Below are 18664 nucleotides of genomic sequence, written 5' to 3' on the forward strand. Positions count from 1 at the left end.
AACACAGATTGTCTCCCAAATCGTTTATATAGATAAGGAACAGCAAAGGGCCTATAACACTACCTTGGAGAACGCCAGAAATCACTTCTGTTTTGTCCGCAGCTCGTGGTCGTGCGGTAGGGTTCTCGCTTGCCGCGCCCGGGTTCCCGGGTAGGATTCCCGGCGGGGACAGGAATTTTCTCTGCCTCGTGATGACTGGGTGTTGTGTGATGTCCTTAGGTTAGTTAGGTTTAAGTAGTTCTTAGTTCTAGGGGCCTGATGACCATAGATGTTAAGTCCCATAGTGCTCAGAGCCACTCACTTCTGTTTTACTCGATGACTTTCCGTCAATTACTACAAACTGTGACATCTCTCACAGGAAATCACAAATCCAGTCACATAACTGAGACGATATTCCATAAGCACGCAATTTCACTACAAAGCCATTTGTGTGGTACAGTGTCAAAAGCCTTCCGGAAATCCAGAAATACGGATTCGATCTGAAATCCCTTGTCAACAACACTCAACACTTCATGTTAATAAAGAGCTAGTTTTTCATATGAACGATGTTCTCTAAACCCAAGTTGACTATATGTCAATAGACCGTTTTCTTCGAGGTAATTCATAATGTTCGAGCACAATATATGTTCAAAAATCCTGCTGCATACCGACGTTAACGATATGGGCCTGTAATTAAGTGGCTTACTCCTACTACCTTTCTTGTATGGAGCTAATGCATCAGCATACTCCGAAAGAAATCTAATTGGCATACAGTCTGGACCAGAAGACTTGCTTTTATTAAGTGATTTGAGTTGCTTCACAACTCAGAGGATATTTACTCCTACGTTACTCACGTTGGCAGCTGTTCTCGATTCGAATTCTGCAATATTTACTTCGTCTTCTTTTGTGAAGGCATTTCGGAAGGCTGTGTTTAGTAACTCTGCTTTGGCAGCACTGTCTTAGATAGTATCTCCACTGCTATCGCTCAGAGAAGGCACTGAGTGTTTCTTGCCGCTAACATGCTTCACATACGACTACAATCTCTTTGTATTTACTGGCAGGTTGCGAGACAAAGTTTCGTTGTGGAAACTGTTATAAGAATCTCGCATTGAAGTCCGCGCTAAGTTTCGAGCTTCTGTAAAGGATCGCTAATCTTGGGGATTTTGCGTCTGTTTAAATTTGGCATGTTTGTTTCGTTGTTTCTGCAACAGTGCTCTAACCCGTTTTGCGTACCAAGGAGGATCAGCTCCGTCGTTTGTTAATTTATTTGGTATAAATCTCTCAATTGCTGTCGATACTATTTCTTTGAATCCAAGCCATATCTGGTCTACACTTATATTATTAATTTGGAATGAGTGGAGATTGTCTCTCAGGAAGGCGTCAAGTGAATTTTTATTTGCTTCTTTTTAAAAGGTATAATTTTCGCTTATTTTTCGAGGATTTGGGGATTACAATATTCTGTCTCGCTACGACGACCCTGTGTTCACTAATCCCTGAATCGGTTTTGATGCTCGTTATTAACTCAGGATTATTTGTTTGCTAAGAGGTCAAGTGTGTTTTCACAACCGTTTACTATTCGCGTGGGCTCATGAACTAACTGTTCGAAATAATTAGCAGAGAATGCATTTAGCTCAATTTCGGATGATATTTTATGTGTACCTCCGGAATTAAACATGTTTTTTCGCCAACATATCGAGGGTAAATTAAAGTCGGGTACGTGTTTGAAATAAAACTCTAGTTTTCCTTGAACCTTTAGGCAACTGTATCATCTGAACTGGGAGGTCGGTAAAAGGATCCAATTATTATTTTATTCCGGTGGCCAACAATAACCTCTGCCCATACTAACTCACAGAAAGTATCTACTTCAATTTCATGATGAATTAAACTACTTCTGACAGCAACAAACACGGCACCACCAACGGTGTTTAGCCTATCCTTTCAGAACACCGTTAGGTTCTTCGCAAAAATTTCGGCTGAGCTTATATCCGGCTTTAGCGAGCTTTCAGTGCCTATAACGATTTGAACACCAGTGCTTTCTATTAGCACTTGGAGCTCTGGTACTTTCCCAACACAGCTACGACAATTTACAACTGTTACACCAATGGTTCATGTATCTAATTTCTTCCTGTGTTCAGCCTGCACCCTTCGTTACTGAAGCCCATCTTGTGTTTTCCCGAGACCCTCTAACCTAAAAAACCGCCCAGTCCACGCCACACAGCCCCTGCTACCCGTGTAGCTGCCTCTTGCGTCTAATGGACACCTATTCAGTGGAACCCGAAACCTAACCACCGTTTGGCGTAAGTCGAGGAATCTGCAGCCTACACTGCCGCAGAGTCGTCTGAGCCTCTGATTCGGACCCACCACTTGGCTCTGTAGTCGGCCGCGGTGGCCGTGCGGTTCTAGGCGCTTCAGTCCGGAAGCCCGCGACTGCTACGGTAGCAGGTTCGAATCCTGCCTCGGGCATGGATGTGTGTGACGTCCTTAGGTTACTTAGGTTTAAGTAGTTCTCAGTTCTAGGGGACTGATGACCTCGAATGTTAAGTCCCACAGTGCTCAGAGCCATTTATTTCGGCTCTGTACCAGAGGTCCGCAATCGGTCCTGTCGACTATGCTGCAAATGGCCAGCTCTGCTTTCATCTTGCAAGCAAGACCGGCAGCCTTTACCACTTCTGTTAGCCGCTCGAAACCAGAGAGAATCTCTTTTGATCCAAAGTGACACACATAATTGGTATGGACGTGGGCAACCAACTGCAGCTGGCTGCACCGTGTACTCTTCATGGGATCCGGAAGGACCCTTTACACATCTGGAATGACTCCACCCGGTATGCACATGGAGTGCACATTGGTTTTCTTACCCTACTATTAAATCTTTAGCCGACCGCGGTGGCCACGCGGTTCTAGGCGCTGCAGTGCGGAAACGCGCTGCTGCTACGGTCGCAGGTTCGAATCCTGCCTCGGGCATGGATGTGTGTGATGTCCTTGGGTTAGTTAGGTTTAAGTTCAAATGGCTCTGAGCACTATGGGACTTAACATCTGAGGTCATCAGTCCCCTAGAACTCAGAACTACTTAAACCTAACTAACCTAAGGACATCACACACATCCATGCCCGAGGCAGGATTCGAACCTGCGACCGTAGAGGTCACGCGGCTCTAGACTGAAGTGCCAAGAACCGCACGGCCACACCTGCCGGCAGGTTTAAGTAGTTCTGAGTTCTAGGGGACTGATGACCTCAGATGTTAAGTCCCATAGTGCTCAGAGCCATTTGAACCATTTTGAACTAAATCTTTATAAAACTGCACCGGTATGGCTCCCATTCTCTTCTGGACCTGTCATACACACTTCAGTTTTTATGTTTGAATTAGTTTCCATCACCAACTTCGTCTACGTACCCTATTATTCTGAAGATATGAAAGACATCATTAATTCCATACTGCCACTGGGTCGTTCCGTTTATACACAGATGAATGTCAATACAGTAAAACCTAGGTAATTTGAGTCATGGTGATTCCAGCCTCCGCTTAATCCGAGATGGATGACTTATGACTACTACATTTAAAAAAATCAAAAGAATGTCATTGATAATATCGAAACTACACAAGCAGGGGGTGTGGTCAGCCATCGAGATGCGCACACATTCGTTGTTTACAGGCGTGTCTGCTTTAGCCGCTATTGGTTTTTCACGTACGGTAGACTGCTGGTGTCTGCTCAGGCCTAGTGCGGGGTAGTGCGTATCTGCAATCGGGTCGTGTTACGTATTTATTACTGTTCCTACGATTTTTGGTCAATATTAGCGCTGGCTGTTCAAATAGAAGAGGTAATCTTTTTCTTTGGGGATGAAAGCTTTAGCAATACCATTATAATTTCGTGTGACTCTACGCCATGTCTTACGTGAGCGACAGAAGTGAGCGACAGCGAGTGACTTCTGGATACGCGACACTCCAGCGACAAGCAGCAACATCGGGCGAAAACCTTGGGTGTACAGCATATGAGCGACCCTGTCGCGCTACAAGATGGCTGCTTAGAGCCAACCAGCTGTTTCTGTAAAACGGCGTCCTTAACCTGTAGAATACTGTAGCTGGAGACTAAGGCTACAGAATTAGATTTACTTAAGAAAATGAAGCGAAAAGGAATGATGTGCATGAAATTTACAAAGGGAGGAATCTCCTTGGAGAATTTCATAGGTATCGTCAACTACGAAAATCACCAGACAAGTTCTTCGAATACACGTGAATGAGCAGAGGAGCATTCGACAATCTCATCAATAAATTAAATACGAATATTTCTTAATTGATCAAGAACCTTTAACAGTCAATAAATGCGGAGGACTGACTATTACATGACTAACTACACTATATACAAACATAACTACACAGATTTATACAACTGTGCAATAGCTAGCTGTGGTGTAGGGGTATTATAAACACATCATATTTTTACTGACTCAGTTACGATTCTGTGTACTAAGTTTTATGTATACTGTTTACACTGCATCGCTAAGTATATTTTTAAGGTCGTGCCAAAGAACTTGATCTTCACACCTATCCCAGTATATCACACACATTTAATTCGTAATAAATTACAATGAACCATGAAATTGTACAGATATTTGATGTTGCGAACGTAATTCATCAAGTCAGTGTTAAGGCCAAGCGTTTCGATTACTGTAAACAGACCATAAAAGTAAAGCTTAGAAAATTTTCGAAAAGAAAGTCAAACATTTTGTGTAATGATTTGTCTAAAAGTTTGAAATAAAAAAGTTAGGGAAAAGTTTGGTGCACCTCATTTTCTGTTCATGATTTCGAGCATCATTCAAAGGCATGTAGAACGTTTCTCTGATCTACTTATTTCTTTTACACAAATCATTTCATAAAATATTTGACACTTCTTCCATTTTTTGAATTTCAAGATTTATTCAGGAAGCATGATCTTACTGACTCCTCGTTTGCCTTCCTAACGTACTTGATTCGAAGGAAGCCTTTTTGACATTTAAATACCGCACCAATGCATCTTTTTGTGTGCAAAATAATCAGGTCTTGAACAGAAGACTTTTTGAAACTTCATTTTCAGCAGCTTTTCGTGAAATATTTCAATTTTTCCTCAGCTTATTAATTAAGTTTTCGTTCATTACCCTGATTACTTTCAAGCAGTTAAATATTTTCATCCCAAGCTAGACCTCATGCTGGTCACCTTGATACCACGTTTACCTATTTCTCTCCCTTTGTTTGGTTATGAAAATTTGGACAAAACCTCATGTTGTAAGTTATAGGGAGTTTTATTTTCGCTCTGCTCACGCGTTTACAAAAACGTATTGAGTGTTAATCATGTGATAAAATAGTCCTTTCTGTGTGCTGTCATTTCCAAAATTCGTCGTTTCGATATCTTGAACCTTTTATGAGATACGATGATTTTTACGAACACTTGATTCCCGAAGGGCAGGAACGGTTCGGACGCGCCGCGAACGACCTGTCCGCGTGTATAACAACCAATATCCCAAGAATGAAAAGAGGTATCATTCCGGTCTGAATTTTAAATGCAATTTTGATATATTGGTTACATTTCATACATAATAATGTGTAGCCTTAAATGAACTATACGGAAAGTTTACACAATGTGATTTTACCTCCGCAAATTCTTAAAAATTTCTTGCAGCCATGAACTCAATTTCGTGCAGCATAGTAACTATGACGAACAACGAAAATAAATTCTGGCCTTTACCATTTAAGGATATCAAGCTATACGTTGCAGAAGAATCAAATTTTTTCACCGAATAGTTTTCTTAAAATCGGATGTTAAGTAATTCATAGTTGCCGTCACGTCCGCTCCACTGCTTTGCCAAGAAGACACGTATATATACTAAGATGGTACTCTTTCGGACATGTACACTGATGACATATACATGTCCGAAAGAACAGATACCATCCTAGTATACATATAGTTAAGGCTCGCCGGCCACTTTACCATCTTCTTCTTCTGTGCGAATGCACAAACAGAGCCCGAACTCTTACGGGAATCGGCAACTCGCCGCGAGTAATGAGTGTAATGGGCGGAGGCACTACGAATGTAGTACGGGACAATACGTTGAGAATGTGGGTTTCGCGGGAGGCGTGCCAGAGATAAATCTCTGCAGTCGCGCTATCCTCTGTGTCCTCGGTGGCTCAGATGGATAGAGCGTCTGCATGTAAGCAGGAGATCCCGGGTTCGAGTCCCGGTCGGGGCACACATTTTCATCTGTCCCCGTTGACGTATGTCAACGCCTGTAAGCAGCTACGGGAGTTCATTTCATTGTAAGAAGACACGTGGCTGTCCCTCTGTGTCGCGCGTGCTGCAGTGACTAGATTCAAACACGTTTGAATTCAAACTTCGTCAGTTGCAGCGGGAGATAAGCAGCGACACAAATGTCGCTAAGGAAGGACACTTCCGTAACTACACCCACGGTTGTATTCTGTCGCTCGCTTCTGTCGCTCACGTAGGACACGGCCTAAGTCCTGGTGTAAATATTTCAATTGGACACCACTTCAGCGACTTGCGTGTTTCTTACCCATAACAGTTATGCACCAGGGCAAAGAGAACTTAATCTTTAACGTGGAATTCGAACCACGTGTCGTATTTGGCGACTTCTCGTATCACTGAGAAATGAAGGCTAGGTTAAAATGAAGACTGCAAAAGCCATGAGGCGACCGGGATTGGATCCCATGACCTCTGTTTCCAGGCAAGCATTTTGCCGTTACAACAGTGGGTAAGACAGATTTAGCACGGAAAAGAAGAAGGCAAAGGTGGACACAGGCGATGGAACGGTAGGAACAGTAGGTTTCTTCTTCTTCTTTTTTCTTAAAAAAAAAAAGAAGAGAGAGATCAGAATTCACGCATCATAAGATCATGAAAACATCAGAATACGAAAAGAAAAGCCCTTTGTGCGTGGATTTCTCAACATCGAGCAAAAGAAAATCCAATAACTGGCTCGATAATTCAGGAGGAGACATTTTTGTTTCGAAAAGAATTAGAAGAATGAGAAGAAAGTTTTTTTGATAGTTCTGGATAGCGGGATATATGGCAGATAAGATTTGGGGTGCGCCAGCTTGAAATCTGCGGTTGCCGTACGCGGTCGTCCACTCCGAGCTTTGTCATACACGTTGATGTTAGCACCACCGTTTCGTTCATAACGAGCCCGAAAAACACAACGTCGCACATTACTGATATTGATACAATCATCACGTACGTAGCTGTAATTCGTCTACGTATTTCAATTGGAGCCATGTTTTCTGCTGGTAGAAAGTCGATTACTGCACGCTGTTTCTCACGCATCGACATAGCTACGTTACTTGCCGCCGAACATAGACCATAAATGACAGACTGTGCATATCCCTATTTCCGAACATAGACCATAAATGACAGACTCTGCATATCCCTATCTCTGCCATGTTGAAATCTGAAACCAACATCTAAAACACTTGATTCGGGGCAGAAAGCTGTGTTTTCTGTTATTAAGAGATGCGGGAACCGAAGACAACAGTTACGCTTTTTCTAAGATGTAGCTGAAATAAAGCATTGATGTTGACAATAAAACAACTTGTCGTATTGCTATTGGAAGTGTAGTAGTACAGTTAACCCAACTTCTCCGAAATTTCTAACATTAATGCAATGATTGTGGTTTTTATATGTGGTTAGATAAAACGCGCTGACAGTGTTGTTTACAAGCAACAAAATTACACTTATTAAGTTGATACTTGTTTTTGTTGCGATGTGAGTCTTTAAGTTCGCCGCTTCCACAAGAGTGGAAGACAGAATACCAGTTTGGCAGGCAGCGTTAGTTTTCTAAAGATTCCTCGACAATACGTGTGAAATGTTTTGTTATGTTTTTACAAGAAATGAAATTCGTTTATATCCGTAAAGTCCGGTTTTTGCGCAAAATAAGAGTTTAAATTTTATGACTTTTGTTTTATCCAGTAGATATACCAAAACAATGTATATCCTAATACACAAGTAAACGTTGATTATTGTGAAAACTTCTGTAGTGAGTTAGAGATCCATGATATGTCATCTTAAAATCTTCGATCTTTCATCGAGTTTCACCTATAACGACCCACATACATCCTAACTTTCAACTCGTGGTAATATCCCTGCAATGATAGTGAAATAATACCCTTTCATAAGTGAGATTTTCTTTGGTTTACCTGATCTTTAGAGAGTAAAACAATACTTCCCTTAACACATACGGAGTTATTTAATTCTTTTTCTGATACAAAACACAAAATCTGATCTGAGACAAAATCCCAGCAAGAAGAAGCGCCTTAAGTGATGCAGAATTACTCAAGATTTACATTAACAAAAGACAGGCAAATTGTAGAAGTTAATCACTATTAAAATTAATCTACCTGCCACTGTATTGCTCAGTATTATTCATGCCGGCACCAGAGGTACATTTAATAAAGAAACTTTAAAAAAGTTGCTGGTTTGAATAGAGATGCTGCCTCCACAGTTATACTGAGCAGTTGCTTTTTATATCCTTCCGGTAGCTTAATATTTGCAATCTGTACTGTTTACATTGTATTATTTCTTGCCATAATGCTTTCAATGAACACTCTTACCTGCCATGTAACTGATAGAACCTTCTAATCCTTGACTTTTAGAAAGAGTGTTTAATTGAGTGAATTTTTTGTTTGAATTGATACGGATTCCTAATTTCTTGTTTTATATGAAATGGGAGCTTACTAAATACCATACCTTTGTAACAGAATGCATAACTCCACTCCGAACCATAGGCAAAAAGACAAAGTGTACATGAAGAGTATTTTGAATGTGATTGTGTACATCATAGTTTACCTGAAGCTTGTTTTTGTTGGCCATAACAAAATCCACTAACGAGTACATGTATTGGGAAATGAGTGAATAATTCCAAGAACCTAAAAAGGCATTATGCACAATATATGGTTATATGCCTTACACAATAATTTTGCTGTTCGCCTCTGATGAATAAACGCTTTATTCGTTTAAAATTCCCTGCCTCTCAAGATAATTCATTATTAGGTAAACAGCCTATGTTTAACCAGTTTCATAGAAATGCATTAGCCTCTTTATGATCTGAAATAGGCTATGTGATAGTGGATAAAGGCTGCTGCCTGTTCTGGGAAACTGCCAGGGAATCTTGTCATGGAACCTTTGTCTGACAAACATTTAACAAAACGTTTCTTATATTTGTATGAATTTATTATACGTTTTGTCAGTAATAAAAACAAAATTAATAAGTGAAGTTACAAATATAGCTACGATACTAGAAGTAAGGGTAAGTATTTCAGGCAGAGGTCAAAATAAAAGATAAGGGACAATAGTCCTTAATGGGCACATATGGTTCAAAAACCTGCCACATATTTTAAAAACTTGTGAGGAAAAGCTGTTCCACAGAGAGTTATGAGTTGCAACACATAATATATTCAGATGAATCTATGTACCACTACTAGATGTAAATGTTATTTACATTAATTCAATACGCAACCCTAGTATGACGTTTACAAAAGGCATCATCTTGATGGTTACATGCAAAAAAATGTAAATAAACAAATGAAATAAAGAAATGTGTTCTGGTGACTGAAACTTTACACTACATGGCCTTGTGACAAGAAGTTCAACAGACACCATAGGTCAGCAGCGAACACAACAGAAAAAGAAATAACTTATGGTAATAGAACAAGTACTTAATTTATCAACTTAGCTGTCAAGACAAACAGCATTTATGGAAAACTTATATCCTTGTTCTGTGAAAACTTATTACTGTACCATTGAACCAAAATCTTTTAGAATCAACTTTACTTAATCCAATATTTTGCTGTTGCTGCCATACTGTGCTAAGGGGAAGAAGGAAAAATAGGTCAGCCACCTTAAAAGTTAAGATGATAACACAGTTTTAAAGCACAGAAATCTTGGAAACTGATATTCTGAGTTACACACTGAAACAAATACAATACATTGATTTGTCCGCAGCTCGTGGTCGTGCGGTAGCGTTCTCGCTTCCCGCGCCCGAGTTCCCGGGTTCGATTCCCGGCGGGGTCAGGGATTTTCCCTGCCTCGTGATGACTGGGTGTTTTGTGATGTCCTTAGGTTAGTTAGGTTTAAGTAGTTCTAAGTTCTAGGGGACTGATGACCATAGATGTTACGTCCCATAGTGCTCAGAACCATTTGAACCAATACATTGATTTCTCAAATGACAGCAACAGAGCTCAGGCAACATGCAGAGGAAGCTTAACGAATGATCCTCAATTTCATTAATTTATTTCACACAAATAATAATAATAATGGCGGTTGACAAGGGCCTCCCGTCGGGTAGACCGCTCGCCTCGTGCAAGTCTTTCGATTTGACGCCACTTCGGCGACTTGCGCGTCGATGGGGATGAAATGATGGTGATTATGACAACACAACACCCAGTTACTGAGCAGAGAAAATCTCCGACCCAGCCGGGAATCGAACCCGTGCCCTTAGGATTGACAGTCTGTCGCGCTGACCACTCAGCTACCCGGGGCGGACATTTCACACAAACAAACACAAAAACTGCAGATCAGCTGTAGATGATTTGATGTCTGCAGCTGTCGTTGCCATATACAATTCTATTTTCAAAACAAACACAAAATTATTGGTTACTAACCAAAACTATTCTTGTGTGTAAACTCCCAATTAGGGCATGGTGCAGCTTTTCACTGTGGATTCTCACTTCCTGATGCAGCCTTATTTTAAAACACTCAATGAGTACAGCTATTTTTCAACTGATCTATGTCATTATTAAGATCACGACTGTTTGAGACATCTTCATCTTCACTCAGTTGAAGGAAAACATCATTACTTATGTCCTCAAAGCTGAGTTAACCAACTTCTACACAGGGTTTTTCTCGTTAAGGATGGATGTTTGTCTAATTCTTTCTAGCCTACTTTGCACAGATAATCATCATCATTGGATATAGTAGACAAGACAGCTCTATTTTTCCTGTTCACGATACCATACATTACAACTTATTGAATTTGCCTTGTTCTTCGTTTCCTAATCAAATATAAGTGAAAGAAACTTGATGAGGTACGTAATCACAGTCGTGATTTATTACAATGGCAAAGCAATTAGCACTAGTAGAGGTACCAGTCTGAATGTGTACCAAAAATCTCTTGAAAGCAGCTTCAGAATGCGGGACTAAGATCCTGCCTGCCCCCACCCCTCCCTACGTCCCTGGAACCCTCTCATCTGACTTCTCACAGCGCTGAAAACCACTTTAGCTGGTATTGACTGAGTTCATATGTCAATACGAAAGTCATTCCTGTGCAGATCTGCTTGTAATAGCGTCATACAAAGCTGAAGATGGATATAGACTATTATACCAATGTCACCAGTTCTTGTCGAGTGAACCGCTTAACGCCATTGCTGCAACATGTCCAAGTAGGAATATCCTTACGAATGTCTCTCGTACGCGCTCCACATTCACTTCACTCACACGGGACCTCCACTTCTCTTTGCCGGGCACAAGCAACCCGTCGTAACGAATTTGTTATGCCAGTGGTAAATGGCCTTCCTTGTTGGTGGCTTATAACCGCACTTGGTTCTAAACATCCGTTGAACAGCTGTAGCACATTTGTTTTTGTCGAACTCCAACACACAGTAAGGTCGCTCCGCACCTGAAAAAAATGTGTGTGAAATATTATGGGACGCGGCTGCTAAGGTCATCAGTCCCTAAGCTTACACACTACTTAACCTAAATTATCCTAAGGACAAACACACACACGCATGCCCGAGGGACGACTCGAACCTCTGCCGGGACTAGCCTCCGCTGGCCGTGCGGGTCTAGGCGCTACAGTCTGGAACCGAGCGACCGCTACGGTCGCAGGCTCGAATCCTGCCTCGGGCATGGATGTGTGTGATGTCCTTAGGTTCGTTAGGTTTAATTAGTTCTAAGTTCTAGGCGACTGATGACCTCAGCAGTTGAGTCCCATAGTGCTCAGAGCCATTTGAACCATTTGAACTAGCCTCCGCACGTGAACTCGCCATGTTTGCGACTAGCGCTGTCTATCGGCAAATTACCAAAGTACTCTGCGGCGGTATACATGAAAAAAAAAAAAAATCTTTCAGGGTTCCTCTTGAAAATGACCTGTGTATGATATCTGTACAATGTTGGGTTCTTGTGCAATAAATAATTGAAAGTGTTCCTGGACTTTATGTAACCCTATATTTTGATCACGAAAGTGCTTAGCTATGGCATAGAACACTTTACATAAAATTGGAACTGTTGCACTGTGAACTGGGAAATACACTCCTGGAAATGGAAAAAAGAACACATTGACACCGGTGTGTCAGACCCACCATACTTGCTCCGCAAACTGCGAGAGGGCTGTACAAGCAATGATCACACGCACGGCACAGCGGACACACCAGGAACCGCGGTGTTGGCCGTCGAATGGCGCTAGCTGCGCAGCATTTGTGCACCGCCGCCGTCAGTGTCAGCCAGTTTGCCGTGGCATACGGAGCTCCATCGCAGTCTTTAACACTGGTAGCATGCCGCGACAGCGTGGACGTGAACCGTATGTGCAGTTGACGGACTTTGAGCGAGGGCGTATAGTGGGCATGCGGGAGGCCGGGTGGACGTACCGCCGAATTGCTCAACACGTGGGGCGTGAGGTCTCCACAGTACATCGATGTTGTCGCCAGTGGTCGGCGGAAGGTGCACGTGCCCGTCGACCTGGGACCGGACCGCAGCGACGCACGGATGCACGCCAAGACCGTAGGATCCTACGCAGTGCCGTAGGGGACCGCACCGCCACTTCCCAGCAAATTAGGGACACTGTTGCTCCTGGGGTATCGGCGAGGACCATTCGCAACCGTCTCCATGAAGCTGGGCTACGGTCCCGCACACCGTTAGGCCGTCTCCGCTCACGCCCCAACATCGTGCAGCCCGCCTCCAGTGGTGTCGCGACAGGCGTGAATGGAGGGACGAATGGAGACGTGTCGTCTTCAGCGATGAGAGTCGCTTCTGCCTTGGTGCCAATGATGGTCGTATGCGTGTTTGGCGCCGTGCAGGTGAGCGCCACAATCAGGACTGCATACGACCGAGGCACACAGGGCCAACACCCGGCATCATGGTGTGGGGAGCGATCTCCTACACTGGCCGTACACCACTGGTGATCGTCGAGGGGACACTGAATAGTGCACGGTACATCCAAACCGTCATCGAACCCATCGTTCTACCATTCCTAGACCGGCAAGGGAACTTGCTGTTCCAACAGGACAATGCACGTCCGCATGTATCCCGTGCCACCCAACGTGCTCTAGAAGGTGTAAGTCAACTACCCTGGCCAGCAAGATCTCCGGATCTGTCCCCCATTGAGCATGTTTGGGACTGGATGAAGCGTCGTCTCACGCGGTCTGCACATCCAGCACGAACGCTGGTCCAACTGAGGCGCCAGGTGGAAATGGCATGGCAAGCCGTTCCACAGGACTACATCCAGCATCTCTACGATCGTCTCCATGGGAGAATAGCAGCCTGCATTGCTGCGAAAGGTGGATATACACTGTACTAGTGCCGACATTGTGCATGCTCTGTTGCCTGTGTCTATGTGCCTGTGGTTCTGTCAGTGTGATCATGTGATGTATCTGACCCCAGGAATGTGTCTATAAAGTTTCCCGTTCCTGGTACAATGAATTCACGGTGTTCTTATTTCAATTTCCAGGAGTGTAGAATTAGGCACTCTGTTAGATCAAGAGAGAAACACCATACTGTTTGATATATACTCAGTAACTTCTTTACAGCATTATAGTGAGGCGTCACTTTGTCAGTGTAAAGAAATCAAATAATTGTACTCGGTGAGAAATTCAATGTATTTATATAACAGATTACTTAGACCTATTTCTTGAATATTTCTCATATTCTTCCGATGCTACTGGTAATGAATCACCAGTTGCAAAATCTTCTACTTGAGACAGTTCCTTCAAACTTCTAGAAGATTCCCTTGCAGATGTTCCAGTTGACTGAAGTCCGCCATATTTTTAATGAGGTTTAGCGAACAGATTCGACAAAGAAAACGAAGAATTTTTAAAAGACATTCCTTTCACTGTTTCCAGTCATGCTACTGAATCGGGAATGTGAAGTGCATTGCGAAAGTCCTCCATGTCTTCCTCCTCATCCACTTCTCAAACCTGCAATTTTGAGGTGCAGGATCGAGTGTGGTTCCCCGGTCGCATGGCGATGTTTTTTGCGTATCTTCCACATGTATACTCTACGTGAATACGGACGGACCTCTGGGGCCGTCGTAGTGTACGACTGTGTACGGTTTGCGAACGAGGTCTTGTTCCGCGCTGCTATGTCTGTCGTCGCCTCCATGAGGTAATACGCATTTTCGGTTTCTCCTTCTCTTTCTACTAATGCTTGATCCCGGTGATTTTATTTCATTAATTTTTAACATTTTTCCATATAGATTGCCTGTTCGTATATTTTATGCGGTATCACGCCTTCTTGACGCATTCCTTTCGGCGGACAATTTCTGATCTTTTAAAGTGAGTTAAACTGCCTTTCCCTATATAATCATAATTCGGTCTGTTTTTGAAGCTCATTTTGCTTTTACAGTAGTCCAGAATAGGACCACACCGGATTTATTGTAATATCGTCGTCCCCTTATATTTTCAGATAACTTGATGATGCCCTATCCGAGCGAAACGCTTTGTTCTTAAGTTAATATAGAACATTCTGCAACCTACGGCTGTTTATCAAATTGTAGCAATAGACGGTTGCTGTACCACCACGCTAGAATGGAATGAAATAATTTTTATCTACTACTGCATGTATAATAGCAATGCGACCAGTCATTTTATTGTTAAAATTAGTGTTCGATTTGAGCTATAAATGAGAAGAACTGTAACTGTCAGCTCCTCTTCGACCACGTAATAAAGGAAACTGTGATTCTTGCCCTGAATCAAGTGACTTAGGTGTTGGTTTCAGTATGATAACATGATGCGCAGTCTATGTTATATATGGCATATGTCACCGAGTCTCGCACTACTGTGATTCTCGCCCTGAATCAAGTGACTTAGGTGTTGGTTTCAGTATGATAACATGATGCGCAGTCTATGTTATATATGGCATATGTCACCGAGTCTCGCACTACAATTTGGAGCCCTCTAGCGGCAGTGGGTTGCAATTTGCGTCAGCGAAGCTAGAAAGTCGACGAAGTAATAAGCATGACATATAATACCTCAACCGATATTGAGAAGAGAATAAAAAATTTGGAGGCTTTATTTTCCAGCTCGCTCTCGTACATCATTTATATCTCCATATTAGTCATGGCTAAAACAAAAGAGTAGAATAAAAACGGCTCAATATGGATCCCCGAGACTACATAATGTCTCTAATTTTCGTTCATAATCTTTCATCATCCAGTATGGTGAATGTGGTGTCACCGCCAGACACCACACTTGCTAGGTGGTAGCCTTTAAATCGGCCGCGGTCCGTTAGTATACGTCGGACCCGCGTGTCGCCACTATCAGTGATTGCAGACCGAGCGCCGCCACACGGCAGGTCTAGAGAGTCTTCCTAGCACTCGCCCCAGTTGTACAGCCGACTTTGCTAGCGATGGTTCACTGACAAAATACGTTCTCATTTGCCAAGACGATAGTTAGCATAGCCTTCAGCTACGTCATTTGCTACGACCTAGCAAGGCGCCATTATCAGTTGCTATCGATATTGTAAACAATGTACAGACAAGATCTACGTTCAGCATTAATGGATTAAAGTTAAGGATTCCACCAGCTACATCCTTTTTTTTCTAGTCTAACTTCCTTGTCCTGTTCCAGACCTCACGCCAGCCGGCGTGAGCTAAAACGCGTGCCTTTCGGCTTCCTCTCATAGTGGGTTGGCTCTCTTGCCAATCCACAACAGTGAAAAAATTACTAGAACTGACTCAAAGATAAGCAGTAAAGATCTTGTGAGGCTCATGAAAAGTGGTAGATACAAGCTTTCATAGCTAAATCGGATTAGCAGCTTCAAATCCGATTTGAACCGGAGTTCCAGCGTTTGTGGCGTCCTGACACGTATAGTTTTGATGCTACGAATTGAAAGTGGATCCTCTCTCACTGCACTGTGCAATGCTATGTGAATTAATGCTAATAAACCGATCAAATGATTGCGCTACTGAGAACAGATGAAGGGCTACGCTAAATCGCAAATCGCTGTAACTTCATTGTCAGTACGAGGCAAATGTGTTACATTGCATTCGGATGACGTTGGGAAGAGGAACGAATTACTGACACGGGATGGGTATATGGAGGGCTTCTGTTCCTTTTTCTCGAATGCGCTTCAGGATTAATTTAAATGCGTACCAAAATACCTAGAGCGGATAAAGGTCAGCCAAAGAATATTATTTTGCTTGTTTGGTCTCAAGAACTGAAAGGATACGTGGCAGCAGTTGAGTATAGTCTAATTCCTATTAAAAATATTTCATTGTATTTATAAGTCACCCAAATAACTCAGTTATCGATCGGTGGTAGCTAGAAAACAATATAAAAATACATTCTTGATATTTTGTTTTATTTGGTAAGAGAAGGAAAAATGAATCATTACCGTAAGTACTATTACAGTAGTTGCATCAAGGGAGGCACCTATATCGCATCTGTCACACAGTCTGACAATTCATGTCAAACACATACCACTCTTTGTGTCGAAAGGAAAGGTTTCGTTTCGACGGAGAGAGTAGACCTGCGTTTGACACGGATTATCAAACTGTGTGGCAGATACATTATAGGCTCCTCTCTTGATGGAACGACAGTTGCGGTACTTTCGGCATTCGATTGATGAAGCACGCGTAAAAGGTACATGAGAGGTAGTAAGCATTTTCACAAAATCGATTATACATAAATGCGATGAACTTTGAAATAAAATTAAAAGATTCGGCTGTAAGGAAACGAAAATTCCCTGACATATGGAGACACTGGTGCTTGAAGACCGACGTATTACTATCTAGACGACAGTTGAAAAAGTGAAAACCAGTCATGGATCAGTTTTCAATATCTTGTACGGCGTTTTGAACATGATAAACGCCGCTGTCCGCTATGCTCAGTGATCTCTCACACCCGTTTTCAGAATTAAAAAAGAAGGAAACGCCGAACGGAGACGGCATAGGAGGTGTTGCAGCGGTGTTAGACCAATACAGATGACTTGTTCAGCCATCTAACCACAATGGATGAGTGCTGGATGTATCATTATGGCCCCACGTCAAAGGAGCAAAGCTAGCTGTGGAAACATGTGGATACATCACCGTCCGAAAAAGTGAAGCCACAACCGCTCTTGGACAAGGTGATGCTAAGTGTTCTTGGTGCTGGCATGGAGTAGAGCTAACAGGTTTTGCTTTTAAGAGCCAAAGAGTCACAGGAGAAGACTATCGAAGTCTCCAGACGAAGTTACGGAATGCTGTAAAGACGATGCGTCACGGGAATCTGTGCAAAGCAGTGCTTTTGTCCTCATAATGTGTCCACTGATGCTGCACAGGACACTGTCACACATACTGTTTCTTCGGGCTATCAGATTTTCCATCACCACCGTATTCTCCTGACGTGGTGACCAGACGTAACCGCTTATGGCAAATTAGAATGAATCAAACAGTAATACTGTGCAATATGTAGCAAGCCCTACTACTGGGGAGCCTATTAACGAGGGAGCGTCTTGGAGGCGAGTTACGGCTTTAAATCCACCTGGAGACAGCTTGTTCGATTACTATTGGATGAGGGAATCTGACTCGCATGAAGTAGAGAGGAATTTCCTGGCCCCCTGATTGACCGAAAGGTTTGAAATAGCAGCTCCCTTATCATTGCTGGTTGGTGCTCGGTAGCGTCTGTTGCTGTGTGCGGTCGCTCATGTAAGGTCACTGTTGAGAAGTATTGAATTATCAGAGTCAGGTGGCGAATGCCAACGTGAACTGTTACGTATGTAACGACGTAGTAAGTTGCGGTCGCATATGTTTGATTATTTCCATTGCAAGTGTTTACTACATCACAATGGTGCATTATAAGAGTCGTGTGCGAGCTGCTGTCCAGAACGGATGTGTATGTGATGCCTGAAGCCAATTAGAGTCACGAGTGTATGGTTTAGTTAGTAGTATTAGTGGTAGTGTGAATAAATCGGTTCAGTGCTCAGAATATATATGAAAACAATGTTGTTAAGCATTATTGGGTTTGTGTGTCCGTATTTTACGCACGTGACAGATTGTGTAATGATTTGGTGGTAAGGATATTGTGGCAATATTTACAGCACCGAATAAAACGAAGCAGTGTTCCCTGATCCTCATTTTCCTAATTATGACCGTTAAAGCACTAAATTATAAACGAAGCCACGGCCGGCTGTATCTTCTGTGGTGGAGGTGACATCATCATCTTTAGGTGACGTCAAGTGTGAACTAGAAACATTGCTATGTGTACCTGTTGTATAAGTCCAAAATACCTCGTGTGTACAGTCACTCTATTACAACAAGGTTCTGGGGCACCTCTTTCGAAGAAACGAACGTGTTTTACAGTGATTTCTTCGTCCTCGTGTGTGGCAGACATTCCTAATAATTTCGTGGTGGAATACTTCCATAACAGCCAAAATGCTAACTTCTGCAACCTAGGTCTCCGTAAATCAATACTCTAATTTTAAAACAGACTCGTTTCTCATCATAGAGAGAGATCGTAGTTATGA

This window comes from Schistocerca serialis, chromosome 3, assembly GCF_023864345.2.
Source record: "Schistocerca serialis cubense isolate TAMUIC-IGC-003099 chromosome 3, iqSchSeri2.2, whole genome shotgun sequence".
NCBI lineage: Eukaryota > Metazoa > Arthropoda > Insecta > Orthoptera > Acrididae > Schistocerca > Schistocerca serialis.